This window comes from Somniosus microcephalus, chromosome 8 (genome assembly GCF_052327205.1).
Source record: "Somniosus microcephalus isolate GS21.2 chromosome 8, FLI_Smic_1.0, whole genome shotgun sequence".
Lineage (NCBI taxonomy): Eukaryota > Metazoa > Chordata > Chondrichthyes > Squaliformes > Somniosidae > Somniosus > Somniosus microcephalus.
This window is the reverse complement of record NC_140994.1, coordinates 260,262,038-260,277,373: the sequence shown is the minus strand read 5'-3', so window position 1 is coordinate 260,277,373 and position 15,336 is coordinate 260,262,038. Positions and strand designations below refer to the sequence as shown.

At 46.7% G+C, this 15,336-nt stretch overlaps 1 long non-coding RNA gene across 1 annotated transcript in view; it reads left to right on the top strand.

Moving 5' to 3' along the window:
- The first annotated feature begins 5,212 nt into the window (after window positions 1–5,212).
- The window catches only part of LOC147114336 (uncharacterized), a 29,321-nt gene continuing 19,197 nt past the window's right edge, over window positions 5,213–15,336 (top strand). The window contains exon 1 of the long non-coding RNA XR_015079167.1: window positions 5,213–5,311. This is a non-coding gene — a long non-coding RNA (uncharacterized LOC147114336). The remainder of the gene's footprint in view (window positions 5,312–15,336) is intronic.

The following is a 15,336-nucleotide window of genomic DNA, read 5'->3' as shown; positions in this document are numbered from 1 at the left end:
ACAGCTGACACAGGCATGATGGGCCAAAAGGCTTTCATCTGTGCTGTATGATTCTATGCTTGATATTCCTGTATTTCTGAAAAGAAGTGTATTTCTATGTTCTACACATGTTCCATCCAACATATAAACAGACAAAAGTAACAGACAAGGAAAGACCAACTGGTCCATCCAACCTGTCCCATGTAGTTGTGATGACTTATGCCTCACGATAAGAACATTCCCTACCCACCCTGAGCTGTGTAATGTCCCGGGAGAGATCAACAACCAGAGGAAACCCCAGGGCAATTAGGGAAAAATAATCTGGAAAATTCCTCTCCGACTCTTGTAGGTGATCAAAACTAATCCAGGAGAAAACATTTACCCTGATTTATATTACAGGGTTAGGAACACTAGGAACAGGAGGAGGGCATTCAGCCCTGCCAGCCTGCTCCGCCATTCAATTAGATCCTGGCTGATCTGTGCAACAACTCAATTGTCCCGCCTTTGCTCCATATCCCTTGATACTGTTATCCAACAAAAATCTATCTATCTCGGTCTTGAAAGCTCCATTTGTCCCAGCATGCACAGCCTTTTGGGGCTGAGAGTTCCAAATTTCTACTACCTTTTGTGTGAAAAAGTGCTTCCTGATTTCACTCCTGATGCGCTCACCGACCGACATTGGCTCCCGGTTCAACAACACCTCAAATTTAAAATTCTCATCATCGTCTTCGAATCCCTTTATGGCTTCGCCCCTCCCTGTCTTTGTAACTTTCTCCAGCCCTACATCCCAGTGAGAACTCCACATTCCTCTAACTCTGACCTTCTGTACATCATGATTTTCCCTTTGCCCTGTAATTGGCGGCTGTGCCCTCAGCGGTCTATACCCTAAACTCTGGCATTCCCTCCTTAAACCTCTGCCTCTTCACCGCTTCTCCGATTAAGGCCCTCCTTAAAACCCACTTCTTTGACTAAGCTTTTAGTCATCCCTCCTAATATCTCCTTCTTTGGCTCAGTGCCGATTTTTGTCTGATCACATCTTCTGTGAAGCACCTTAGGATGTTATTCTACATTAAAAATTGCCCCATAAGTGCAAGGAATTGTTGCAATTGAAACTTCTTTTTAAACTCTATCGCCTTGGATGTGCTGGATGCGCATTATGTAACTTAAATATGCTTTCTAAACCAATTGAAGATAAACTTAATTTGCTGTTGTGTATGAATTAAACAATCAGAATGAATAATAAGAACATAAGAAATAGGAGCAGGAATAGGCCACTTGGCCCCTCGAGCCTGCTCCGCCATTCAATAAGATCATGGCTGGTCTTGGGCTCAAAGCCACTTCCCCGCCCGCTCCCCATAACCCTTCAGTCCCTTATCTTGCAAAAATCTGTCTATCTCCACCTTAAATGTATTTAATGACCCAGCCTCCATGGCTCTCTGGGGCAGAGAATTCCACAGATTTACGACCCTCTGAGAGAAGAAATTCCTCCTCATCTCAGCTCTAAAAGGGCGACCCTTTATTCTGAAACTATGCCCCCGAGTTCTAGATTTCCCCGCGAGGGGAAACATCCTCTCTGCATCCACCTTGTCGAGCCCACTCAGTATCTTATATGTTTCAATAAGATCACCTCTCATTCTTCTAAATTCCAATGAGTATAGGCCCAGCCTGCTCAACCTTCCCTTATAAGTCAACCCCCTCATCTCTGGAATATACCTAGTGAATCGTCTCTGAACTGCCTCCAATGCAAGTATATCCTTCTTTAAATAAGGAGACCAAAACTGTACGCAGTACTGTGGGGGAGAAATTGGGTGAGTAGCGCCACCTGTTAGCGCCTAAAGAGGCAGTCAGTGGCTGTAGCGCCACTGGCTGCGTCTGCGGCGATATTCAGTAGGGGCGCTAATGGTGGCGTTAGGCATTTGCGCTGCGCCGCCACCGATGATGTCATCGGTGTGCGCAGCGCCCCATTCGTGCCCCGATTGCGATATTTGGTAGCGAACGCCGCAGTTGCGCCGCTCGCTACCCGCGCCCGGTTCACGGGGCCTTACTGTGCTGGCAGCGGCGCAAGTTAAGGTGGAGGTGCGGGGCGGCCGCTTTTTTGGCGGCCGCCTGCCAGCACCTCCGTCCCCAGCCTCCTAACCCCCCCCCCCCGCGGCATTGCCGGCTGTTTCCCGAGAGCCCGGCACTTCTCCTTGGTGCTGGGCTCATTTGCCGGCACTCGCGATCGGGGATCGCGCTGTTGCAGGCACCTTCCCCTTAACAGTGGGAGGGAGGCCTGCAGCATGCCATGCCGCAGCATGTGGCGCTGCGGCACGTTGCGCTGCGATAATCAGTTTCAGCGCCCTAAGAGGGACGCGGAGCGCCTCGAGCCTCGCCCCGTGTCCCTCGAGGGGCACTGAAACTGAATTTCTGGCGATCGGTATCACTCCGATTGCTGCGCTAAATCCTGCGCTCCGCCGACATTTGCGCCACTTTGGCGCCCCAACCCAATTTCAAGGTGTGGTCTCCCCAATACCCTGTACAGAATATCAATTGCACCTTTAAAAAAATAATTCAGTGAAATATATTGCGAATGTGTACGTGTGATTTACAAAGACACATTAATGGTTAATTAGGGGCTGTTGTGCCATTCGATGAATAGTCTGAACATTCGTTTCATGCTCTGTGTAGATCACAGAGCTCTGTGCGGATTTCACAGCAAGCAGTTGTTAAACTGGATGCTTGTAGCCTAACCCAGTGTTGTCCAATACATTAGCCACTAACCACATGTGGCTAATTGGAATCCAGTTTTGGCTAATTGCACTTCTAATTAGCAAATAAAAAATAGAGTAATAAACACTGTCGTTAGGCATGTGATCTCAAGACTTAGATTCATGTAGCATATGTGTGTGAACTTTAACCTTATTGGTAGAATGGTAAGATAAAAGCAGAGTGTGCGAGTGTTTCTTGTTCATCGTGAGTGCTTTACTTCATGGTTACTGAATGGTGGGAGATGTTTGTTAAGTAAATTTGCCTGTATTGTGAATTAATGTATCTGTGTTGTGAATTACATTTACCTGTATTGTGTGAGTATGGGTAGGTAAAGCATCTTCCACTAAAATAGAAACATAGAAACATAGAAGATAGGAGCAGGAGTAGGCCATTCGGCCCCTCGAGTCTGCTCCGCCATTTAATGAGATCATGGCTGATCATCCAAATTCAGTACCCGGTCCCTGCCTTCTCCCCATATACCTTGATCCCTTTAGAATTAAGAAATATATCCAACTCCTTCTTGAATATATTTAATGAATTGGCCGCAACTGCCTTGTGTGGTAGAGAATTCCACAGGTTCACCACTCTCTGGGTGAAGAAATTCCTCCTCATCTAAGTCCTAAATGGCTTACCCCTTATCCTTAGACTGTGACCCCTGGTCCTGGACTCCCCACCATCGAGAACATCCTTCCTGCATCTAGTCTGTCTAGCCCCTTTAGAATTTTATAAATTTCAATGAGATCCCCTCTCATTCTTCTAAACTCTAGCAAATATAAGCCTAATTGACCCAATCTCTCCTCATATGTCATTCCTGCCATCCCAGGTATCAGTCTGGTGAATCTTTGCTGCACTCCTTCCATGGCAAGAACATCCTTCCTCAGATAAGGTGACCAAAACTGCACACAATACTCAAGGTGTGGTCTCACCAAGGCCCTGTACAACTGCAGCAAGACATCCTTGCTCCTGTACTCGAATCCTCTCGATATGAAGGCTAACGTACCATTTGCCTTCTTAACCGCCTGCTGCACCTGCATGCTTACCTTCAGCGACTGGTGCACAAGGACACCCAGGTCTCGTTGCACTTCCCCTTTTCCCAATCTATTGCCGTTCAGATAATAATCCGCCTTCCTGTTTTTGTCACCGAAGTGGATAACCTCGCATTTACCCACATTATACTGCATCGGCCATGCATCTGCCCAATCACCCAACATGAGTGCAAGCGGCTAAAACGGTGTCGCCCCAGCTACACCTATGGTTAGTCAATGATTTCTATTAGACAACACTGGACTAAACTCTGGAATAGCGTTTGAAATTAAAAAAAAGACAAGCAGCTTTGTTCTGTGAATGGGCCTTGAAGACCAAATATAGGAAGATAATCTATCTATCTATTACACACAGAAAATGCTGGAAATACTCAGCAGGTCAGGCAGCATCTGTGGAGGGAGAAACAGAGTTAACGTTTCAGGTCGATGACTGACACTGACACGTCAGTCTAGATTTTTTTATTGAAGTACCCTGGAGTGGTTCTATGACCCCATGACCTTCTGACTCAGAGGCGAGAGTGCTGCCCACTGAGCCACAGCTGCACCGCTGATGCACCCTGTTCTCCATGACAGTAGTAAGATTGGACATAGTGGTGCACAGACTCGATGTGCTGAATGGTTTCCTTCTGTGCTGTATGATCCTGTGATTCTTTGATTGTATCATTCTATGATGTACACCTGAAACAGCTTTACAGCAATGCGACAGTGGCAGTATAACTGCACCCTATGGTGATTGTATCATTTGCTCATGTGGAGCTATTTAGCTTACGTTCTTCATTATTTACCAAATAAATGCCTTTGCAGTGTTTTATAGTGCTGCAGATTAACTTCTGAACAGGGGTCCTGCAATGTACATTTTCAGCATCGGCGCAAAGTACCAGGACGAGGCCACCTTGTGGCAGTCTCAAGAACTGCAAACTAAAATTCCTGCATTTTCTGCTCGAAGGCTCTAGACTCGGTCCAATTTCAAAAGCGAAATCATGTGGTTTATTGTCCAAATTAAAACAGCCTTGTATTAATTACATATATAAAATCGGATTATTCACACGTCACAGGATTTCAGTGAAATCCGTGAATGTAGATTATTCCTCACAGAGTCACACATTAATTTGAAGTTATATTTGAGGAGAAACTTATCGGCCTGAGCTGATGGGGTTGATTTTAACTCAGGCGGGATTGGTGTGTTTGGGGTGGGAGGTGGGTCTGAAGAGGCGGTTCATGAAGGAAGTGAGGCATGGCCGATTTTAACAGCCGGGTCTCATTTAAATGATTCCAATCTGTCTCATGCCCAAAGCCCGCGGGAATTATGTTAGGGCCGGTGGGCGGGAGCGGGAATTGCGGTGGGATTGGTAATTGGAGCAGGTATTGGATGCCACTGATTGGAACCGGGCTTAAGGTAAGTGCTAGAGGGAGGTTCATAAACACGTGCCGGTGTAGGGAGAGAGAGAGGGAAGATGGGGGGTGCGGAGGCCCAAAGATTCCTTCCAGGGCCCCGGGGGAACATCCCTGCCTCCCCTGGTCCACATCAATCCTCAGCAATGGTAACTAAAGCTGCTTATCTTGGCCTCATATAGTCATAGAGTAATACAGCACAGAAAGAGGCCCTTCGGTTCATCGTGTCCGCGCCAGCCATCAAGCCCTGTCTATTCTAATCCCATTTTCCAGCACTTGGTCCGTAGCCTGGCCACTGTGATGGTTCCCGCCATGGTCCAGCGCTTGGCTCCGGCCCCACGCGGGCCTCCTGAGTCCCAGAGTTGAAATTGCGTGGCGGGACCTTTGATTGTAAATTAGGCCCCCGCATGCCTGGGATGGCGAAGTCCCTGTCACTTTAACCATCCGCCCGTCCGACTTGCGTCGGGCAGTTTGGGTTATAACCTGCCCCAGTGCAATTCTTCCAAGATTGGCTCCACAGAAAATTCAGTCTAAACTGGGTTTCCATGGGGCTTCAACTGTACGTATTTGAGAAATGAGATAGGGTACTTTTTTTATACGTGAAAGATGTGTTATTACTGTTCTAGCAATGTGTAACTGTAAAGTCAAGATGTGGGGACACTAATGTTATTAGTTGCGCCCACTTCCTCCCACGAGGAGTGGTTGTGTGTGTGCTGAAACTTTTCACAAACTTCTATTCCTTGATTTCTTGATTTTTATATTGAGTCTGCACTAGTTTCAGAAGTCACTGAGAGTGGAAACAAGTCGTGCCAAGGGACCTGTTCCTTTATTGCTAAACCATTCATCACTGGGTTGTTTCTTTCTCTGCAACCAAAAAGGGCAAAGGCAAAAGCTACTCGCTTTTCTTTTTACATTGTTGGTGGAAATAACTGAATCAGGAGCTAGAGACATAACCACAAATCTCAGGAGAGTTAAATGTGAGTAGCGTTGTGGGTATGAGTGTAAGAATGGTGGAATCAGAGGGGAAAGCCATGAGGTGTATGACATGAAAAATGTGTCATCTGCATGTATCGTACAGCAATGTGGGGCTTGTGGGATGTGCAGGAGGAAGGTTTTCAGGTTCATGGGATATTTGGATGTTATTATAGGGCAGGAGGAAAGCTCAGATAAGATGGGCTTTACCTGAAGTGGACTGATACCAGTTTCCTTTCAGAGAAGGTACAGGGGGGCAGTATGGAAGGATCTTAACTAGTAGGGTAGGCAACTGAGGCAGACTGAAAAAAGGGTAAGTAAAGAGTGCTGGAGCAAGAGAAGATACAGAGATCAGATATTTAGGGCAGAAGAAGGATTGGTACCTGGCAGTTTGATTAGAGATACTTATCGTATTAAAGATGTGCATGGGGGAAATAATGACAAAATTAACATCAGGTCAGTTTAAGGATTGGGGTAAAGGATGCCTCAGAATTCTGTACAATCCTAGGGCCTAGCAATTCAGTGGCGCCCCCGCCGGAAATGGGCTTTGTGCGCCCCAGAGGGAAGCGCGGCGCTACTGGAGGCGCCCCGCAACCCTCTTGGGGCGCTGCAACTCAATATTGCTGTGCAATGTGCCGCTGCGGCACGGCGCGCTGCGGTACTGCAGGCCTTCCTCCCCTTCTTAAAGGGGAGGGGCCTGCACCAGCGCGATCGAAGATCGCGAGTGCCGGCAAAAGAGTCCGGCACCGAGGAGAAGTGCCGGGCTCTTGGAACACAGCCGGCACTCCGCGGCGGGGGGGCTCAGGAGGCCGGGGACGGCGGCGCGGAGAGCTGCTGGCAGGCGGCCGGCAAAAAAAATGGCCGCCCCGCACCTCAGCGCCTCTACCGCTGCAGGTAGGCCCCCCTGAACCGGTCGCAAATAGCGACTGGCGTTAAAGCAGGGGGCGCAACTAAATTTCACGATCGAGGCGGTTGCGGGGCGCTGCACACACCGATGACGTCATCGGTAGCGGCGCAGCGGTAACAGCTAGCGCCACCATTAGCGTCCCGCTAAATTTAGCGGGAGGCGTGGCCAGTGGCTTCCGACCCACTTAGTGCCCTCTTAAGGCGCTAACGGGTGGTGCAGCCCACTGAATTTCTAGGCCTAGGAGTCTTAAGAATATTGGAGCTCTGGAGGCCTATGCTAATATGTGTAACTATAACCTAATAGATATCAGAAAGCCCTGGGCTCTGAGAATGAATTTACAAGGATGTAAACTACTCCACAGGGATAGAAAGGATAAACTGGGAAAGAGGTGTGGCTTTTTATACAAAGGAGGATGTGCTGATAATTGAGATAGGGAAATCAGGGTCAGGTGCATATAAAGATACGTGACTTAGATTTTCCACCTATGCAAAAACCCAAATGGAAAAATGGTGGAGTTTAATTTGTGCCCATCAACTGAGATGTAGGCTGATCCTGTCGGAGTTTCCAGGGTTCGTTTATTTTTTTTAAAATTGTTCATAGGATGTGAGCAACACCGGCAAGGCTACATTCATTGCCCATCCTTAGTTGCCCTGAGAAGTTGGTGGTAGGCCACCTCCTTGAACGGCCGCAGTCCTTGTGCTGATGGTACTCCCATGACAGCGTTAGGTAGGGAATTCCTGGACATTGACTCAGCAATGTTGAGGGAATGATGTTATAGGCCCAAGTCGGATTGTGTCTGTCTTCGAGGGGAGCTTGAAGGCGATGGTTTGCTTTATGATATTGCTACTCTTGTCTTTCTTGTTGGTGGAGAGAGCAGGGCTGGGCAGAGCTTCTGAAATTAGCTTGGTGAGTTGCTACAGCGCATCCTGTAAATAATGATGGCGAGCTCCCGGCATCAGGAATGCCACCCGTTGTATCCATTGTATAGTGCAACAGGGTTTAAAGGATTGCTTAAAGGGGCAGAACACCACAAAGAACCAACAGATTTCCAACAGCTCTGGAAACTGTCCAGAGACAGATGTCTGTTATATCTGCAGGAGGGTCTGCCGGCTCAATCATGGGATTGTAGCAGTGCTTCAGAGAGAAGTTAGGCAGAGGACAGAAGCACTGAGGGTGATTTTTAACTATTGGCTGTCTGTTGCCCGCCTGAAAAATGGACGGCCAGCATTGGAAAATTCGAGGGGGCATCTCCGCTTTCCCATTGCCTCCCAAGGCCCACGTGACCTATAACTGGGCAAGCAGTACCTATTTCAGGTGTAAGGCTACTTAACTATGTCAATCAGGTTGCTAATCCGGTTGTAGGACCCTGATGGCAAATTCCAAGAACCAATGAACAGTGTGTCCTGCACACGCTCCATCAGTTTGTATCAGGCGGTCAGCGGCCTAACCTAAACTTCAAGGTCCCTTAAAGGGACCGCTGGTGGCCGCACATGCTCAACCCCCTCTGAGTTTGGCTTCACAGGAATGATGTTATAGGTCCAAGTCCGGATTGTGTCTGTCTTCGAGGGGAGCTTGAAGGCGATGGTTTGCTTTATGCTACTCTTGTCCTTCTTGTTGGTGGAGATAGCAGGGCTGGGTAGAGCTTCTGTTGGTTCTTTGTGGTGTTCTGCCCCTTTAAGCAATCCTTTAAACCCTGTTGCACTATACAATGGATACAACGGATGGCATTCCTAATGCCCGGGAGCTCGCCATCATTATTTACAGGATGCGCTGTAGCAACTCACAGATCAGTTTTCCACCCTCCAGGAACCAGCGAGCTGAAGCTGGGTAGATTTTGGTGCCTGCAGCTTGCCGGTGCCTGAAAACAGTTTGCACCCTTGCACTGGATTCAGTTGGAAGTCGAATCCCACCCTCCACCCCCGACCCCTGCCATTGTTTGGAACTCCACTACATCATTCACTAAGAAGAGCAGCACAGCAGCAGCAGGAAGAGGTGACTGGGGCAGGCAGACAACTCAACAGCCCTGCACATGCCAAATCAGTGCTGGAAAGAGCTTAATGATCTTACGAGGTCTGACAAGGTAAGAGGGACCGGCCACACCTGTCTAGAATGCACTGAACTCAGCACATTTTCAATTTACTATCACTTCCCCCTCACTATGTTAAAGTTCTTGAGTAGCTTAACACCAATTCATATAAGGTGCCTTTTACAACCGCCCAGCCTTCCCTTGGAAGTGTTCTTAAAATCACAGCTTTCACCCCACTAAAACCCTCGTGGTGCCTAGTTGTTCGATGCCTGCCCCTGTCAAAATCGCACCACTCCTGCTTTTAAAAGAAGGGTGTTTGCAGTGCATCAAACATGCATGCAGGTACTGGAAAGAGTCTCCAACACACTCAACCAACACCTCAAAACAGATTACCTGGTCATTTGTCTCATTGCTGTTTGTGGGATTTTTCTCTGCGCAATTTGGCTGCCACATTTTCTAGATGATAAAAGTACCTGATTGGCTGTAAAGCGGTTTGGGACATCCTGAGGTCATGAATGGCACTGCAGCAATGCAAGTCTTTATTTCCTTTATGCTAATGGATGATTCTTTAGTACTGCAATCCCACCTGGTGAATGTGGCAGATGTGCAGTGAAGCCCTCCATGACAGAGGCCTTATGAGCAGTATGTGCTTCCTCCAGGGATGATCAGACTGCTGCCATAGAAGCCTCTGCTGCAGATTCGTGGTTTTGCAGAGCCAGTGCCGGGTACCAGTGGCCTGGCTGTAATGCTCTCAGATGATGTTGCTGTTGTTCAGATAGCAGCATGTGTTTGTGCTTCGTCAGACCCCTCTGATTCCCTGTGCATGTGCCAGTGTGAAGGCAGGACCAGGTTGCCTGTGCAGCAGCAGGGCATGAGTTCCAAGCCAAACTGTAATAGTCATGAGATGAGGGACTGTAATAGTCATGAGATGAGGGACCCCTCAGTCCCAAAAGGCCACATTGAAACAGCAGCTAGCCTCCTTGTGCCTGTTTGTGAGTCTGGCAGCACTTAGTAGGGATTGGGTTGAACTGACATTCCATATACTGACACCAACAGGCAGCACTGTGGTAAGGAGCACTAGGCATGCATACACACACACACACACACACACACACACACACACACACGCGCACACTCTCGCACACTCGCACACACACAAGCACACACTCACAAACACACACACACACACAAGCACACACTCACACACACGCAAGCGCACACACACACTCACACACACAAGCGCACACTCGCACACTCTCGCACACTCACACACACACAAGCACACACGCACAAACACACACACACAAGCACACACTCACACACGCAAGCGCACACACTCACACACACAAGCGCACACTCGCACACACGCAAGTGCACACACACACTCACACACACAAGCGCACACTCGCACACACACACACACAAGCGCACACTCTCAAACACGCGCACACACACACACACACACACACATGCACACACATGCACACACATGCGCACACACACTCACATACACACACACACACGCTCACATGCACACTCACATACATGCACGCACACACACACACACTCTCTCACACACACACACAAACGCACACGCGCACACACGCGCGCACACAAGCGCACACATTCACACTCACACACAAGTGCACACACGCACACGCACACACACACGCACATGCACACACATACATGCACACGCGCGCACACACATGCACGCACACGCACACACACACACACACACACACAAACGCACACGTTCACACAAGCACACACTCATACATGCGCACACTCACACACAAGCACACACATTCACACTCACACACAAGTGCACACGTACACTCACACACATGCACACACACACGCACACACGCGCACACGCACACACATACACACATACACACATACACACATACACACACACACACACGCACACAAGCACACAAGCACACACTCACACAAGCGCACATTCACACACACACACAAGCGCACGTACACACACACACATACACAGACACATACATACACACACATTCACACACACACACACACATTCACACACACATACACACACACACATTCACACACACACACACACACACACACACACACACACACACGCATTCACACGCATTCACACATACACACACAAACATACGCATACACACATACACACATACACACATACACATACACATACATACACACACACATGCACACACACACACACACAAGTGCACACGTTCGCACACACACACATACATATACAAGCGCACACACAAGCGCACAAGTTCACACACGTTCACACACATACACACGCTTTAATTAAAGTTATGACGCACCAAAAACTTTGGTGATGAATTTCTGCAGCGGTTCTCCTGCTCATCTGCTGTTCTGCCATTATTTCTGCAAGTCCCCTGGCAAAGCTACAGCGGCAGGACAGGAGAACCCCCATGGAAATTCACCCGCATTATTCTTAGCAAGTCTTGAAAGTGGATTTGATGAGGTAGCTTCAAAAGAAGCATCAAAGGATCTGTGTAAAGAATTATGGCCTAGTTTGGAGATGGCATGTATGGTTTAGGTTACTAATATCCTGGAAAAGTGTGGATGTTTACAGTCATACAAGTTTATCTTATCTTCCATTGATAAGAGATGGAGCTAGTTACATTCAAGATAGTTATGTATTTACATCCCAGTAAGTAAGAAGTACATGTGGTGCAACATAGCAACCCACTGGTGTAGTAGCATCTGACTCACAAGGATCACATGACAGTAGACTTTGAGTTAATAGGATCTAAGCAAATCACCTGCCGTTGGTTAGGCATTGTCTATTGAAAAGTATATATAACAATGAGCTTTAGAACGAGTGCAGACTCATGACTGCAAACTGCCTGGTGAGGTGTAAACTCAAACTTCCCTGATGGGCATTCTACATGTGAGTATATAGATATATTGCTTGCATGTGGCACTCAGTATGCTGTCTTTAACTAAAAAACAGCTATTTAGAAAGATAAATTACTATCTCATGGGGTTTGAATCTGTTCATTAAATTAAGGATAAGGAGCAGGAGCTAGAGTACTAGGCTTAAACTAATATAAAATCCAACATAGGTTTTGTGTGGATTGGAGAACTGTTGGAATTGTAGTATTCCAGGGGTCTGTGTAAACCTTTATTCTCAATAGACATGATTTGGACTTGTTCATAGGGAGCACAATCTCAAAGCAGATGCAATTCAATGTGGATAAGTATGGTAAATCATTTAAGGTGTAAAAATAAGTAATACAAATATATAACCTATAGAAAGACATTGAAGGCTGTGGAAATGACACTGAAGGGTGCAGATAGATGGAGAGGTGTTTGAGTTCAAATAGATAATTCCCTGGAAGTGTGACTGTAGGTAGATAAAGGCAGGAAAACAATTGTCTATAAATAGTGGCATATAGTACCAGAGTATTGGCCCAGAAATTCGGGTCGGGGGCTTCCCGCGGGTGCAAGCCCCCGACCTGCACTTACCTAGCGCACCGGCCGTTGAGCTGTGGGCCCGCGTGGGATTCCGATCCTGGGCCTCCTCCAACTGCCGGCGCGCAGTGCTTGCGTATCCCAGGGGCGCAGTTAGTTCGATGCGTCCCCTGGGATCACGTGGGCCATGGAGAGCCAATGGTAGCAGGGAATGCTTTATTCATAAGTTTGACAGGAAGAGCTGTCAAACCTATAAATACTATAAGCCCCAAAACATCACTAAATCTTCAAATAAATTAAATAAAAACATCACATTTTTTAAATAAACTATAAATTACATGAAATAACTATTTTAAACAATATTTTAAATTTTTGAAAAAATTAATTACATTTTCTAATGGGGCTAAAAATAAATTTACCTTTCTTTAAAGTATTTAAAAATAATAAACCTGTGGAAAAAATGTTTTAATTTTAATTAATTCGCCACTTACCTTGTTAAAAGCAGGCCTTGCGCCTGCTTTTATAAAGTGTAACTTCTGGAGACTTACCCTCCCGGAAAAACCTGGAAAAAAAACATAAGTTCGATGCGCACGCGCTGCCACTCCGGCGCACGCGTTCCACCTGTCAACCCCTTCTTTCAGGGGAACGGAAGTCCCGGTTTCCCACGCATGCGCAGTGCAGGCATGAAACCGGCACTTCCATTGGGCCTACGGGTGAGTACCCCCTGCGTACTCACCCGTGGAGACCTGAATTTCTGGGCCAATAAGTAGTGATATTGTTTTGCAATGCAATGGTAAGGCTGCTGTTAGTGCTGTGTGCAGTTCTGGGCACCACGTTAAGGGAAAGACATTTATATATTAGAGACTGTACAATGTTGATTCACCAAGATGATGCCAGGAGTGGGAAACTGTTGTTATGAGGAGAGAGTTGAGATTATGAAGGGGTTTGATCGGATGAATAGGAAAGGATTATTTCCTTTGGTTTGGGGTGAGGTCCTCAATCCAATTGTCATTACGATGGTGAGGAGAGAGGTTAGGAGAAATTTCTCTACGCAGTGGGTGAAATTGGTCTTGTGCACTAATGCAAATTAGGTGATAGCAAATCAGCAGCCCATTATTCTTTCTCATTGAAGTCAAACGGAAAAGGAAATTGGACGAGAAGTAAAATGAGCTGCCGATTTCACCATCGCCCCATTTGTGCTACTGCCCAGGATCAATTTCACCAACAGAGGGTTTGTCACAGGGAATGGATGAGCCAGACAGTATTACATCTTTTAAAGGAAAGTTGGATAAATATTTAAGTAGATTTTTTAACACTTTCTTTATTGTAGTCTATCTTGAGATAATTAAAACCATTCAACATTACTGCCCTGTTATACTTATTTATATCTTTGCGCTGTCTGCAGATCTCCCTCATTATCTTATCTCCACTGTTTGGTGTGGCTTACAATGCATACTGACAATTGTACTTTTTCTCTTATTTCTTAACTCTATCCATACAGATTTTGTTTTGGTGCAACCATCTTGAATACCCTTGCATTCTAGAGCTGCGACAGAATACTTTACTAATATAGTTATCCACCCACTTATTTCCCTTTCTATCTCTTTTGAAAATGTAATAATCAGGATCCTTATTTGAGGAAGGATGTTCTTGCCATGGAAGGAGTTCAGCGAAGATTCACCAGGCTGACACCTGGGATGGCAGGAATGACGTATGAGGAGAGATTGAGACGATTGGGCTTGTACTCGCTGGAGTTTAGAAGAATGAGAGGGGATCTCATTGAAACTTATAAAATGATGACAGGACTGGACAAACTAGATGCAGGAAGGATGTTCCCGATGGTCGGGGAGTCCAGAACCAGGGGTCACAGTCTAAGGATAAGGGGTAGGCCATTTAGGACAGAAATGAGGAGGAATTTCTTCAGTGGTGAACCTGTGGAATTCTCTACCACAGAAGGCAGTAGAGGCCAATTCATTAAATATATTCAAGAAGGAGTTGGATATATTTCTTAAGGCTAAAGGGATTAAGGGGTATGCGGAGAAAGCAGGGACCGGGTGCTGAATTTGGATGATTGCATTGAATGGCGGAGCAGGCTCGAGGGGCCGAATGGCCTACTCCTGCTCCTATCTTCTATGTTTCTATCTCAGTCCTGTCCAAACCTAATCCCTATGTCCATTGCAATTACTGCATCATATCCCCCTCTAGGTATTAATGCTTCTATCTACTTGTGTTTTGGATGTGTTGTGAATTCACATACAGGCCAATCAACCTAGATTCAATCTTTTGGAATGCAGAGTCAGCACTCAGGAGTAAGAGCTTATCACAAACTTGGGCACAAACCGCACATCTTTTTCCTCGTACTGATTTGAATGAGAGGAAATTTGTGTGCAATTTGTGCCCAAGTTCACCATAAGCACTTGCGCCCCACCAGACTCAGGGGTACGGTAGCATAGTGGTTATGTTACTGGACTAGTAATCCAGAGGTCTGGTCTAATGATCCACGGCAGCTGGGGAATTTAAATTCCGTTAAATAAATCTGGAATCAGTAATGGTGTTTGTCGTAAAAACCCATCTGCTTCACTAAAGTCCTTTAGGGAAGGAAATCTGCCATCCTTACCCGGTCTGGCCGATATGTGACTCCAGACCCACAGCAATATGGTTGACTCTTAAGAACATAAGAACATAAGAAATAGGAGCAGGAGTAGGCCAATCGGCCCCTCGAGCCTGCTCCACCATTCAATAAGATCATGGCTGATCTGATCCTAACCTCAAATCTTCTATCACTCTGCATCCACCCGAACCCATGTGATCTC